This window comes from Hylobates moloch, unplaced genomic scaffold (genome assembly GCF_009828535.3).
Source record: "Hylobates moloch isolate HMO894 unplaced genomic scaffold, HMol_V3 SCAFFOLD_2, whole genome shotgun sequence".
In the NCBI taxonomy this organism is placed as follows: Eukaryota; Metazoa; Chordata; class Mammalia; order Primates; family Hylobatidae; genus Hylobates; species Hylobates moloch.
In genome coordinates, this window is record NW_026652277.1 from 161,363,724 (window position 1) to 161,379,606 (window position 15,883).

The 15,883-nt window shown below is 41.0% G+C and overlaps 1 protein-coding gene across 8 annotated transcripts in view; it reads left to right on the plus strand.

Moving 5' to 3' along the window:
- PHACTR2 (phosphatase and actin regulator 2) overlaps nt 1-15,883 on the plus strand; it is a 294,797-nt gene that overhangs the window by 174,850 nt on the left and 104,064 nt on the right. The gene's annotated exons all lie outside the window — the stretch shown is intronic.

Below are 15,883 nucleotides of genomic sequence, written 5' to 3' on the forward strand. Positions count from 1 at the left end.
GTAACATAATGTTAACGGTCTTGTTCGTTAAGGATTAAAAAATGTATTTTTTGATGTATTTATTCTTTAGGAAAGATTTAAGTGGCTATATGAAAGAAAAGTTTTGTTATATTTGATTTTAGATTTCTATCATATCCTTAGGACAAATAAATGGTCTCTGTCTTAAGAGAGTAGAGGCACAACCCTATTGGTGTGAAAATGTTTGATTGTTAATTTAGTTTGTAGATTTGTTAAACCTTAAGAGTGACATTGCTTAGTGCCTTTCATATCGACTTGTGGATGAAGTTGGCTTTAAATGTCAGGCCAGAATTCAGCCCAATTTAAACAAGTGCCAGCGTGAGTGAATTGTGTCTAAGATAGAAAAGTGTTTAGTAAGTTCAACGTTCCCCATGCTTACTGTGCAAGGCAATCCCTTCATCAGAATTCCTCATTGCACCACAGTCTAATATCGTTAGTGGATGTACAGGGTCACAGAACATATCTTATTGGTCTGTACTAAGACAAGAGCTAGGGTTTTGTTCTAGAGCTGTGAAATGAAATTAAAAATACTACACACAATGCAAGGATATGGAATAGGAGCATCAAAGCTCCCCAAAGAAAGTGGTCTTGGATGCATTTGCAGCTATATAGTTTATTTGAGCATTTTATATTTAACAAGAAATAATGATAAGCTACCTGGAATTTGTTTCAAAATAATCCTGGAGGAGGGTGAGGTAGGTAAGATTATAGGTAAAGGAAGACTGGCAATGGGTTGTTTAAGCTGGGCAATGGGTCCATTGTGGTTATTATTCTCATTTCTCTGCTTATAGATGTTGGAAAATTTCTGTAATAAAAAGATAGAGAAAGAAGAGAAACTTAGCTTAGGGGAAAATAATGCTAGTTTGGTTATTGGGTCCTCTTCAGTACCTAAGTGGCTTTCTGGGTTAGGAGGCAGTGAGAGGTGAGGGACAGAGTGCTGTGCTGTGTGAGGACACCCGGCTGGGTGACTTTGAACAGGTCAGATCAGCCTCAGTTTTCTCACCTGCAAAATGAGGGAGTTGAATGTGCTAAACTCGGAGGTGCTTCAGTTCCTGATTCTGTTGTTGGTCCCCAGAGACACCCTTACACCCTTGACTCCTTCCAGTCCCTGGCTGGGCATCTTGTTCTCCTCTGTTTTTTGGTCGTGGAAGGAACCTCACTGGTCTTCTTCAAGTGCCTGCTTCTCACATGTGCTTAAGCATTGGGAGAATCTGGCTCTTCACGTTACCAAGACTACCCAAGATGGGAGCAGGGCTCCAGACGTAAGGTACGAAAATGAACATAAGATTCAAAAGGGTGTATCATACGTTAGCTTTTTTCACATTGGACAAAGATGTCATATCTAGAGGAAAACTGATATATTCAGTTGGTGCAAAAGTAGTTGCAATTTCTGCCATTACTTTTAGTGGCAAAACACCGCAATTACTTTTGCACAAAACTAATATTTGGATATAACCAAGAGAAAGTTATTTTCTTCTTTAAAAAATTATCTCAAGCAGTGGAATCAAGCTGTTTGGATATGATCAGGGCCATTTGCTCTCTGATAATCAATGAAGTACACCTTAGGCCAGACCCACAATATCTTGAGGTGTAAAAGAAAGTTCATTTCTTCCAAGAAAAGTAACTCTTCTACGTTTGTCCTCTTAAACTCCTGGGTTGGTATTCACATGGATATGAACCTTATTGTGTTCTGCTGCACAGTGATAAATACCGCTTTTCCTAGTATGGGTTTCTGTTATAGGAATTTTTAATTGGTAGTAGATAGGATGTAACACTAATTTATTAATGCATTGTAATAACATGTTTATTATTGTAGTGGGAGGTAAGAAGGGTCCCATTCGTGGCCTGTTTTGGTGGTCCTTGAGTCAGTTGTATTTTGGAATGCTCATTCTACGTCCAAAGGACATCTTGCCCTATAAGGCAGGCTGGGCTTATGCCCCAGCTTCCAGTTCTCTGGCCTTGTTTTAAAGCAGAAAGTTTCCAATATCTTCAACTCTGATTTAGGCTGTTCAGTGTCTGGCTGTTAGATTCTAGGGCAGGAGAATAGGTCTCTTTTCTGGCCACTTCCCTCAGATACCCCTCTTCATTGCTTTTCTTCTCCTGTGTGAGAGGTCCCACCTAAGCTCTAGGTTCTTGTATCCCTTCCCTATTGTTAGAACTCAAAATGGCATTTACATCTTTTTTTTTCCCTACATAATCATTTTTTTCCCATTTTGCTTTGAATTGATTTGATTTGGTGGGAGGTGAGGATATAAACATCCTTCCTTTGGATTTTTATATATGCTTGTATCTCCCCAAAGCTGAGAGTACAATCACCCTGTCTAAATAAACACAGTTGTTCCTTTAACTTCTCATAGTGTATTACCATCAAGACCAAACTTACTGAAAATCTAACGTTATCTCTGCTGCCTCTACTTTCTTCCCACGTTCTCATTCCTTTTCCTACTGCAATCTATCTCTGTATCCTGTATTCACCGAGGTTACTCCAAGCCTCCTAACCATTAAATTTAGTGTCATTCTCTTATTTTCATTCATTTCAACCTCTACAACATTTGCCATTACTGAACAGTCAGTCCTGCCTTAATTTCCAAAATACCTCTTCCTTAATTTACAAAAGCTACCATTATCTTGTTTGTCTTTGACTTCTCTTTCTCTCTTTTGCCTTTTCTCTTCCTCTTCTCATCACCCCTAACCCCCAGCGGGAAGGTTGCTATGTGCCTTAGCCCTTCTGTTGCTTTGAATATGCCCTTCTTTCCCCTACCCACATCCCTCAAACTGGCCCGGGCTCCAGCTGATGCCCATGCACATCTACCCAAGCACCTGATGGGTAGCACTATTTGAGGACAGCATGTTAACTCAAAATCCATTCATACGGTCTATATGTATTTCTGTGGAAAACATGCTAGTTTCTAGGCACTGTTCTGGAAGCTGGTGTTCTGCAGCCAATAAGCAAGTGAGGTTCCTGCCCTCATGGAGCTTTCATTCTAGACAGGTGAGGTACTAATAAATGCTATGATGGACACAGGGAGTGAAGGAAGAGGGAGTGGAAAAGTACTATGTATAAATGCATTCCAACCAAAACAGATCCCCTGCCAACCCCAGCTATCCTTGTTACTGTAGACATGGCTTCCTTTGGCATCCAGACTTTGAACCATGGAGTTCTTTGACTCTTCTTTCTCTCACCATCTTCTACATTCTATCAGTTCCTAAAATGTTTGAGTTATTTTCTCCTCATGCAAAGTCTTTAACATCAGCCTATCCTGTCAATTCCTGTTGTCTAGTCCTATCACCTAATGTCTCAATTGGTGCAACGTAGCTTTTTTGCTGTGCTTATTTGTAGCTAGCTATAGAAATCTGTAGGCCGCTAGAGAAGACAGGGAGAGGTAGGCTTCTGGCAGCAAGCCTACCTACGAGGGGAACCTGACCTAGCTGGTGAGGCTGACAGAGGAGGTTTGGGATGTCACAGGCTGTCAGGAACCCGAGTGACCAAGATAATGACTTTACAAGTATCAAGCCAGGCAAATAGAGCAATGAGTACTTCACTACAAAATGGCACAAGTTCCAACAGGTAGGGTAAACCTCAGAGCATCCGGGTGAGCAATATTAGAAAATTCAGACAGGCCTCAGTAAGCAGGGTGTTTTTTCTCAGGTAGGAGTATTTAGGTGGGGCAGATGGTGTCTGTTATGGGAATCAGAAAGACTTGAACAGGGCCCTGGTCACCAGGCTGGTGTGCAGTGGTGCTATCACAGCTCACTGCAGCCTCAATCTCCCGGCTTCAAGCAATCCTCCCGCCTCAGCCTCCCAAGCAGCTGGGACCACAGGCACATGCCACGATGCCCAGTTAATTTTTGTACTTTTGTATTGTACTTTTAGTGGAGATGGGGTTTCACCATGTTGCCCAGGCTGGTCTCAAACTCCCGGGCTCAAGCAATCTGCCCACCTCAGCTTCCCAAAGTGCTGAGAGTACAGGCGTGAGCCACCTCGCTCAGCCTATGGCCCTATCCTTTTTTAAAGAACAAGGGAATAGAGCTGATAAGTAGGACAAGAACTTACTAAAGGACTCAGGACAGAAACTTGCTATATAAAGTGGAACACAGGGAGTGGATTTGGAAGAGGAGTCTCCTAAGATCCTAAGCCTGTGGTGCTGGAGCTACTGTTGCTAGAAATGACATAGCCCAAGAGCTGGGTGAGCAGGGAGAGGAGGGCTTGCTCTGATCAGCAGCAGTGGCCCAACACGTGTGGATCTGGGAACACAGGTGGGCAGAGCACCCGTCTCCCCTCTTGTCCCTCCATATCCTCTTGGATGTCACCATCAGGAAACATTCCTCAGATGGGACTTTGCTCCTGTCACTTCTTGCTCAAAAAGTGTGACTGGGTCTGCATTGCTTCTTCAGTGAAATCCAGACTCCTCAGCTCTTCTCAGTTTAACCCAAACTGACCTTATCTTTTCTTTTCGTCCATAGCCCTTGGACTTCAGTCATGCTGGGTCACTGGCTCAGCATGCCCCAAGCCTTCTTGGTCCCCTGGCTTTTCTTCTTGCTCTTTCCTGTTCCTCTGAGCACCTCCTTCCTCCAGCTATACCTATTGAAATACTACCAATCATTCAACGGTCAGTAACATGTGTCTTCCTCCTGCAGATATTCTTGACTTTGATTCAGCACCAGCTGATAGGAGCCACCCCTCCTTTGCCTGTACTCCTGTTAGGACATGTTTATTTTAACTTGTTTTCTTGTATAAGTATCTGTCCTATGCTCCTAATTTACTATGTAAAGTATTTAAGGGCAGAGACTATCACACTCACTTTTGCTGCACTTCACATAGCTTCTTTATGTAATAACTTATACATGAGATGTAATAAAAAAAACACGCCTTGAATTGCTTCTTTATTAAATACCCACTATAACCAAAAGTGCAGTACTGGGTGCTTTAGGACTTTTTTTTTCGGTGGGGGAAGGGGGTCTCATTCTGTTCCCCCAGGCTGGAGTGCAGTGGCACAATCACAACTCACTGCATCCTCCACCTCCCTAGGCTCAGATGATCCTCCCACCTGAGCCTCCCAAATAGCCGAGACTACAGGCACACACCACCACACTCAGCTAATTTTTGTGTTTTTTGTAGAGACAGGGTTTCACTGTGTTGCCAGGCTGTTCCCAAACTCCTGGGCTCAAACAATTCATCCTCCTTGGCCTCTCAAACTGCTAGGATTACAGGCATGAACCATCATACCCTGCCTATGCTTTGAGACTTTATAAAAGAAATAGAAGATTTTAAAAATTATAACAAATTAAAATACTAACAAAACATGTACTTCACAATTACAGCCATGTACCACTATTAAGAAGCCAATAAAATTAGAAAAAATATTTTCCTATCTTTTGTCCTTATTTAAAAGTAAGTTATACGCCTGTATAAAGAAAATCAAGGCAACTTATCTTCAATAAAATGGAGACTTTTATTTGTGTTGGTAGTAATAGAAAAAGAATGCCTGTCTAGATTTTTAGGTGGCATTCTAGGAATCAGATCTTTGATTTTCTGAAGGTACTGTGTACTCCCTAATAGTAATAATAATGGCTAATTTTTATTGAATGCTGTTAGGTACCAGGTCCTGCTCCAAGAACTTGATTCATATTAACTCACTGAATCATCAGTACAACCTCATGAACTGCAATCTTTAAGGGCTACTGTTATCCCAGTTCTACTGATGAGGAGACTGGGGCTAGAACATTTAGATGACTTGCCCAAGAAAACACACCTGGCAGTAGGCAAAAGCAATATTTGAACCTAAGCAATGAGGTCCCATAGCCAGTACTTTCGACCATTCACTAGTTGCATCTCTAAAAGGTGTCTTCCTACCCACATCAGAAAGGACTGATCATTGAAAGGTGGCTCTAATACATGGTTTTGCCTCACACACTAGTTTTTGCTGTAAGAAGGATTTTGTCTGAAGAATTACTTTATTTCTGCTTGACTGGCCTGCTTTCCACAGTGCACATGTAGAAAAGTGGTTGGCAAGGATCAAAGTTATGTTTGGTCCTATTAAAGGATAATATTCTCTTGTAACCATAGAGACCTAATGTTGCTATTTGGGATTATTTTCCACATCTAGAAAGTAGGGCGAAGTTAAGGATTTGCTTAAGGTGATATTTGTTAAGGATTGCTCTGGTTGCATTAATAAATGATAGCATTTTGATTTTACTTATCTTATTCCACTAAGAAGTTGGAAGTGTTTTTTTTTTTGGAGACAGAGTCTCACTCTGTCATCCAAGCTAGAGTGCAGTGGTGTGATCTCGGCTCACTGCAACCTCTGCCTCCTCAGTTCAAGTGATTCTCCTGTCTCAGTCTCCTGAGTAGCAGGGACTACAGGCATGTGCCATTACGGACAGCTAATTTTTGTATTTTTAGTAGAGACAGGGTTTCACCATGTTAGTCAGGCTGGTCTTGAACTCCTGACCTCAGGTGATCCACCTGCCTCGGCCTCCTAAATTCCTAGGATTACAGGCGTGAGCCACCGTGCCTAGCCTAGAAGTGCTTTTATTTATCATTCACCCTCACATCATATGGGAGGAAGAGGAAGGAATCTTTCCTTTTTCCCAACTTACTGTATCAGGGAGAAGTTACGTAACCAGCCAAAGGCCACACTGCACATCTAGATCCACAGAGGGCTTCTTGCTTTGTGTTTGACACTTTTTTTTTTTTTTTTTTTTTGAGACGGAGTCTCACTCTCGCCCAGGCTGGAGTGCAATGGCGCAATCTCACTCACTGCAACCTCCGCCTCCCAGGTTCAAGCAATTCTCCTGCCTCAGCCTCCTGAGTAGCTGGGATTATAGGCATGCACCACCACACCCGGCTAATTTTTGTATTTTTAGTAGAGACGGGGTGTCAACATGTTGGCCAGGCTGGTCTCAAGCTCCTGACCTCAGGTGATTCGCCCACCTCAGCCTCCCAAAGTCCTGGGATTATTGGCGTGTGCCGCTGTGCCTAGCCAAGTGTTCCACACTTCTTTGTCCTCAGCAAGTGTTCACTGAGCATCTTCATCTATTGTATGTGATACATACAATATGTCAGGAACTATTACAGGCTCTAGGGACACTCTCATAGATTTTAGTCACATAAAAGAGACAATCTTCCTTCTTGCAAAAAACTGACATACATTCTAGTAGCAGTAGGAAGCAGAAAATAAACCCAAATAAGTTAGATACTGTATTAGAAAGTGAGAAGAGAAAATTAAAGCAAGGAATTGGAGTAGAGAATATGGGAGGGAGGTTACAGTTTCAAATTGGGAAATATTCCTGGGAAGGTAACATTGAAGCAAAGGCAGGAAGGAGGGAAGGGAAAGCACTGAGAGAACCCTGGGAAGTCATCACGGAGTTAGCCATAGCATGCACTTTCAGTAATGCTGTGGACACATTGTGATTCTAGGCCTTTACAAATTTTATCTGATAATTTAACCATTAAAATGCCTCACATTCACGAACCTCATGGTTGTTAATCTTTTTGTTGTTGTTGAGACAGGGTCTCACTGTGTTATCCAAGCTGCAGTGGAGTGCAATGGAGTGATCACGGCTCACTGAAGGCTTGACCGCTTGAGCTCAAGCAATCCTCCCACCTCAAGTCCCCTGAGTCGTTGGGACCACAGGCATGGACCACCATGCCTGGCTAATTTTTGTGTTATTTGTGGAGACGAGATCTTGCTATGTTGCCCAGGCTGGTCTCAAACTCCTGGTCTCAAGTGATTCTCCCACCCTGGCCTCCCAAAGTGTTGGGATTACAGGCGTGAGCCACTGCACCTGGCTTGGTCGTCAATCTTGATATCTATTGCAGCTCCATGGCTCCTAACAAATTATGGAACTTCATTCTATACAATTCTACCAGAAGAGGAGCAGGATTTAACTCTATAATATAAGCATTTTGTTATGGTTTTCTTTCTTCCACTCAAATTCGCAAGGCAGATTCTGACCCACCATCAAACCAAAAGTCAGAAAGCCAACCTCATGGAGTTCCAGTTTAGAATGGTGCATATGTTGGTGTTTTCTGGTGGATACAGTATCGAGTCCTGTTGAGATTGCCTTTCTAAGTTGAAATAATAATGCATTATTGCCTCTGTCTGTAAGCAATCCTTAACTTACATACTGATGGTGTCTCCGGTACTGCATTTTTAGATTATTTGGAATTATGGGTATGCTCCCAAACTAATTTACAAAATTGAGTTTAACCCATAATATGCCTGAAGCCTGGGACTATTAATATTTATTCAAATACAGCCAAACACTATTTATTGTTACTATAGTAAAACACTTTCATAATTTTCAATTGAAATTAAGAATTTTTGAGTTGTAAAGGATCTTAGCCATCTAGTTATGTCTCTAGGGCAGGAATCAACCCTGTCTCCAGCAGCCCTGATAACATACAGTCATTGAGCTTCTCTCTGAATTTCTTATTCCCAGCTCTAATTGTTGAGGAAGTTTCCTTTCGTGTTGGCCTGAAACAAATTGTCCCCAATCTTTCTATCTATCTTCTGATGTGTGTACGTGTGTGTGTGTGTGTGTGTGTATCTCCTAATCACATTGTTACATGATCATCCTTCCATCTTTTCTTTAAGTTTGTTCATCCCTTTGTCTATTGTCAGTTTCAGAGTTTCTCACCACAGGAGCGTACTAGATTGTCTAGGTCACTCAGTTTTTATGGAGTTCCTGGCCCAATGCAGTGTGTACTAGGGACACGCCTGACCAGTTCCCTGTGCTCATGGAGTCCACAGGGTGCCTGTGCATCTGGCGATACCTCATGTTTTCTTTCTTAGCTATTTTTAATCCTAAGCTAACATGGTGACTTTTCCAAAAATTCTTATGATTTCTACTTCACCAACCACATTTTCACTATTTAGAATTAAGTCTAGAATAGAATTTCATCTTACTTAAAGAGGAATTTATCAGTAAGAATTAAGCATCTTGTAAATGTCTAGAGAGCTGGAAGTTCCCTTGAAAACTCTCTATCACTTTTCTGCTTATTTAGTGTTCTCTTTGTGGAAAATATCACCCAGAGCCTCCTAACAGGGTGATCTGTTTTACTTTTTTATAACAATATATTTTCTCTTCTTTCTCTGTACCCTCATGTGGGTATATGTACATATCATATCCACATTTCTTGGATGCTAGTTTCTCCAAAAGCACTAGAAGTCTCTGGCATTGTTTTTTTTTTTTTCTATTCTGGCCACTGTCCTCCATGATATCTGGCTTTATACCATTATGTGGGTGTTTTCCTCTCTCTTGAATTCAACTCTAAGGTTCTCTTCAATAGACCAATTCGGTGAGCATCTTCTTGGCATGTCATTTTTTTCTTAAAATTTTTTATTTTTAATGAATGCATAATTGTTGTACATATTTTGGGGTATATGTGATATTTTTATATAAGCATACAATGTGTAATGTTTGAATCAAGATAATTGAGATATACATCACCTCAAACATTTATTGTTTCTTTTTGTTAGGAATATTCCAGTTCCACTCTTTTAGTTATTTTGAGATATACAATATTGTTAGCTATAGTCTCCCCATTGTGCTACTGAATGCTAGATGTATTCTATCTAACTGTACATTTGTACCCCTTAACCATCCCTCCTCCCCACTACCCTTCCCAGCTTCAGGTAACTGTCATTCTACTCTATCTCCATGGGTTCAGTTTTTTTGTTTTAGCTCCCACATATGAGTGAGAACATGCAACATTTGTCTTTCTGTACCTGGCTTATTTTACTTAACATAATGTCCTTCAGTTCCATCCATGTTGCTACAAATGACAGAATTTTATTCTTTTTTATGGCTGAATAGTATTCCATTATGGTGGAATAATATTCCATTGTGTATGTGTACTACATTTTCTTTACCCATTCATCTGTTGATGGACATTTAGGTTGATTCCATGTCTTGGCTATTGTGAACAGTCTGGCATCTCATTCCTATTTTCATGTAATGAACCACATGTCTTGTCAGGCTATTGTAGGAAAGTTATGGTCCAGAAAATCAGATCTTGTCTTCGACACCGTCAGTTGAAATGGCTTTTCGCCTTTCTTTATCCACTCTTTTCATATGTCATGATCTCTAGCCAGAAGAGAAGAGAACCACATCTCACCTTCCATGCCTTCCTGTTTTCCACTCGGGACTTCTGACTAGCTAGACCCTCCAGATGGTTTCTGAGGAAGACAATTATTCTTATTTTTAACAATCAGTAGAGGAGGGTTTGAGGAGTTTTGATGTGCCCTCTTCATGTCCTAAGAAACACATTGCAAGAAGACAGCATTCCTTCTGATTAGTCAGGCAGGTCTGTGCAAGGCTGTCATCTCTAGCACTGGCACCTCATCAAGAGCTCCTCAGTGACCACTTTTGACTTTTCCTGCTGGGTGTCATGAAGCCTCCTTGTCATCCATTCATACAGCAAATATTCACTGAGCTTCTACCCTATGCCCAGATTCTGTTCTAGAGAAACAAGCTCATGAAGCTGCTATTCCAGGGAAGAAATACCAGGGAAGGGTGTTGTGGGGAAAATCAGAGTATATGTGGAGATCGAGAATAGCGGATCAGTGAGAGAAGCAAGACACTGGCTGGGAGTCTGTGGTACACCACCCTTCTCTATCTTACCTACTGCTGCATGCCAGATCTACACAGCACGTCAATTCTCCCTCTCCTGTGTGCTATCTTTTTTCTCCTATTAACCTCTTGACAGGACATCTTGGTTTTGTCAAGAGGTTGATCTCTTGGTTTCTATTTTCTTCCTCAAAACATTTCTTTTTGTGTGGCTCTCTTAACTGTATAATTCTTCCATTTTTTTCTTTTTTCTTTTTTTTTTTTTTTTTTTTGAGACAGAGTCTTGCTGTGTCTCCCAGACTGGAGTGCAGTGGCATGATCTCAGCTCACTGCAGCCTTCGCCTCCCAGGTTCAAGCGATTGTCTTGCCTCAGCCTCCCGAGTAGCTGAGATTACACACGTGTGAGACCACACTTGGCTAATTTTTGTTTGTTTGTTTGTTGTTGTTTTGAGATGGAGTCTCACTCTGTCACCCAGGCTGGACTGTAGTGGCATGATCTTGGCTCACTGCAAGCTCCGCCTCCTGGGTTCACGCCATTCTCTTGCCTCAGCCTCCCGAGTAGCTGGGACCACAGGTTCCCGCCACCACGCCTGGCTAATTTTTTTGTATTTTTAGTAGAGACGGGGTTTCACCGTGTTAGCCAGGATGGTCTCAATCTCCCGACCTCGTGATCCACCCACCTCGGCCTCCCAAAGTGCTGGGATTACAGGCATGAGCCACCGCACCTAGCCTAATTCTTTCATTTTTTTCTAGAAAACATTCATCTTTTCCAGACTAGAGCAAAGGATGATGCAACCCAACTTTTTTCACCTTCCCTTTTAGTGGGAAAGCTGGTTTATATTTATAGATTGCCTCTTGGTGGCTCCTCTCCAAGGAAGAAAAATAGAGGTCCCAGCCCTGAGTTTCTACACAGTCCAGACCATGGGGCGTCAGGGTTACCTTTGGTTGTTTTTGGCAGCCCCTCTTGGAAACATTTCCTGTAAATAGCCCCTCAACAAACTGAGCCTTTAAAAATGGGGCTTTTTGTTGAGCCCTGGTTTGTGCCAGCTATGTCAATCCCTTGACCTTTCAGAAAGCACAAGTAGTTTTTTGACTTTTCCAAAATGTTTTCCTGCCTTGCCTCTCTCTTTGGTCGTGGCCATGGGCCAATGAGCCTATAGTTCACTGGAAGAGGTATGTAATCATTCTGACAGCTCCAGTGTGGACTCCTGAGATTCTTCTTAGAAATAGCTATGGTGTGGCATATGCGGGAGGCAGATGTACAAAGGTACCATGAACGAGTTCACTTTCTATGGCTGAATATGTGATCATGACCTTCTCCAAAGAGGTTATCTCTTGGTCATTCAGCATGTGGGTGTTTCCTCTTTGTTTTATATGTGTCTGTGTATATGTGTGTATAGTGCTAAGAATTTTAATGTATGTATAGTTTTGCATAATTGCTACCACAGTCAGGATATGTCAGAGTTCTGTCACTCCCCAAATCTCCTTTGTGCTGTCTTTTTTTTTTTTTTTTTTGAGACGGAGTATCTCTCTGTTGCCCAGGCTGGAGTGCAGTGGTGCGATCTCGGCTCACTGCAAGCTCTGCCTCCTGGGTTCATGCCATTCTCCTGCCTCAGCCTCCCGAGTACCTGGGACTACAGGTGCCCACCACCACGCCCGGCTAATTTTTTGTATTTTTAATAGAGACAGGGTTTTACCATGTTAGCCAGGATGGTCTCGATCTCCTGACCTCGTGATCCACCCACCTTGGCCTCCCAAAGTGCTGGGATTACAGGCGTGAGCCACTACGCCCGGCCCTGTGCTATTTTTTTATGGTCGCACCCTATTCTGCACCCCTTCCCTCAACCCCTAACTTCTGGCAACTACTGGTCTGTTCTTCTTCACCATAGTTTTGTTGTTTCAAGAATGTCATAGGCTGGGCGCGGTGGCTCACGCCTGTAATCCCAGCACTTTGGAAGGCTGAGGCAGGTGGATCATGAGGTCAAGAGATCGAGACCATCCTGGCCAATATGGTGAAACCCTGTCTCTACTAAAAATACAAAAAATTAGCCGGGCGTCGTGGCGGGTGCCTGTAATCCCAGCTACTCGGGAGGCTGAGGCAGGAGAATCACTTGAACCCGGGAGGCGGAGCTTGCAGTGAGCCGAGATTGCGCCACTGCACTCCAGCCTGGCGACAGAGACTCTGTCTCAAAAGAAAAAAAAAAAAAGAATGTCATATAAATAGAATCATTCAGTGTGAAATCGTTGGAGACTGGTTTCTTCCACTTTGCAGAGTGACTCACGAGAGCTTCCTCCAGGTTGTTGAATGTATTCATCATTCCATTTTTTGTTGAATAGTATTTCATGGAATAGATGTACCACAGTTTGTTTATCCATATGTGAAAGACACATGGGTTGTTTTTAGTTTGGGGTAATTATAAATAAAGTTGCTGTAAACATTCTTGTGTAAGTTCTTGTGTGAGCAAAAGTTTTCATTTCTCTAGGGAAAATGTGTAGGAATGGGATTTTGGGGTCATATGTTAAATGTGTGTTTAACTTTATAAGCAAATGCCGAACAGTTTTCCAGAGTTTTGCATTCCTGCAAGTAGCGGAGAAAAGTTTCAGTTGCTCCACATCCTTGTCAACACTTAGTATTGGCATTATTTTTTATTGTTAAGGTAGAAACATTTATCATAAAATTCACTATCTTAACCATTTTTAAATGTGCAGCTCAGTAGTGTTCAATATATTTACATTGTTCTGTAAATAGATCTCTGAAACTTTTTCATCTTGCAGAACTGAAAGTCTATACCTATTAGACAACTTCCTTTTTGCCCCCCCCCCAGTAACCCACCATTCCACTTTCTATAACTATGGATTTGACTACTTTAGATCCCTCATATAAGTGGACTCAGATAGTATTTTTTTGTGACGAGTTTATTTCACCTAGCATAATGTCCTCAAGTTTCATCCATACTGTAGCATGTGACAAGATTTCCTTTTTTCAAAGACTGTGTAGTATACTACATTGTTTAAATCCATTCTTTGGTCAGTGGACATTTGGGCTGCATCTATCTCTTGGTGATTGTGGATATTGCTGCTCTGAACATAGTTGTGCTGTAATTAGTTTTATGTTAACCATTCTAGTAGGTATGTAGTGGTATTTTGTCATGGTTTTAATTTCCCTAATGGGCTAATGATGTTGAACTTTTTTATTGATACATAATATTTGTGTATATTTATAGGATACATGTGATATTTTGTTCCATTCATATACTGTGTCATGATCAGGTCAGGGTATTTAGGATATCCATCACCTCAAACATGTATCATTTCTACGACTGGGGACATTTCAAATCCTCTCTTCTAGCTGTTTTGTAATATACAATACATTGTTGCAATTGCAGTCACCCTACTGTGCTATTAAACATTAGAACTTATTTCTTCGATATAACTGTATGTTTGTACCCGTTAATCTGCCTCTCTTTATCCCCTACCCCACTGACACCCACACACCCTTTGCAGCCTCTCGTAACTGTCATTCTACTCTCTACCTTTATAAGATCAACTGTTTTAAACTCCCACCTATGAGTGAAAACATGTATTTGTCTTCTTGTGCCTGGATTATTTTACTTAACATAATTTCCTCCAGTTGTGTCTATGTTGCTACAAATGACAGGATTTTATTCTTTTTTTATGGCCAAACAGCATTCCATTGTGTGTATATAATCATATTTTCTTTATCCATTCATCTTTGATGGACACTTAGGTTGATTCCATGTCTTGGCTATTGTTAACAGTGCTACAATAAACATGGGCATGCAGGTATCCTTTTGATATATTGAGTTCCATTTTTGGGGGAGTGAGTACCCGGAAGCGGGATTGCTGGATCATATGGTGGCTCTATTTTTAGTTTTTTTGAGAAACCTCCATACTGTTTTCTGTAATGGCCATACTAATGTACATTCTTACCAACACTGTGTAAGAGTTCCCATTTCTTTGAATCCTCACCAACATCTGTCATTTTTTGTCTTTTTGATAATAGCCGTGCTAACTGAAGTAAGATAATATGTCATTGTGGTTTTGATTTGCATTTCCCTGATGATTAGCGGTTTTTTCATATGCCTGTTAGCCATTTGTATGTGTTTTTGAGAAATGTCTATTCATATCTTTTGCTCACATTTTAATGGGATTATTTGATGCTTTGTTGTTGAGTTATTTGAGTTCCCTGTACATACCTCAACATATTAAAGCCCTTATATGACAAACCAACAGCTAACATAATGCTGAATGGGGAAAAGTTAAAAGCCTTTCCTCTAAGAACTGGAACAAGATAAGGATGCCCACTTTTACCACTCCTATTGAACTGGAAGTCCTAGCCAGAGCAATTAGGCAAGAGAAAGAAATAAAAAGCATCCAGATTGGAAAAGAGAAAGACAAACTTTGCAGATGACATGATCTTATATCTAGAAACTCTTAGATCTGATAAACAAATTCAGTAAAGTTACAAGATACAAAATCAACATAAAAATCAGTGATGACTCTTTTCTTTCTTTCTTTCTTTCTTTCTTTCTTTCTTTCTTTCTTTCCTTTCTTCTTTCTTCTTTCTTTCTTTTTTTTTTTTTTTTTTTTTGAGACAAGGTCTTACTCTGTCACTTAGGCTGGAGTGCAGCATAGATGCTTACTGCAGCATCTACCTACAGGGCTCAAGTGATCCTCCCACCTCAACCTCCCGAGTAGCTGGGACTACAGGCTCACACCACCACACCTGGCTAGTTTTTTATATTTTTTTGTACAGACAGGGTTTCACCATGTTACCCAGGCTGGTTTCAAACTCCTGGGCTCAAGTGATCCACCAGCCTCATGACATTTTTCACAGACATAGAAAAATTTGTATGGAACTAAAAAAGAGCCCAAACAGCCAAAGCAATCCTGAGCAAAAAGAAGAAAGCTGGAAGCATCATAGTACCTGACTTCAAAATATATTACAAGGCTATAGTAACCAAAACAGCATGGTACTTGCATAAAAACAGACACATAGACCAATGGAATAGAATAGAGAACCCAGAAATAAAACTACATATTTACAGCCAACTGATTTTTGATAAAGGTGCCAAGAATATAGATTAGGGAAAGAACATCCTCTTCAATAAATGGTGCTGGAAAAAGTGAATATCTAAACACAAAAGAATGAAAATAGACATGGATGTCTCATAGTATATAAAAATCAACGCAAAATGGATTAAAGACTTAAACAGAAGACCTAAAACTATGAAACTACTAGAAGAAAACATAGGAGAAACACTAGAAC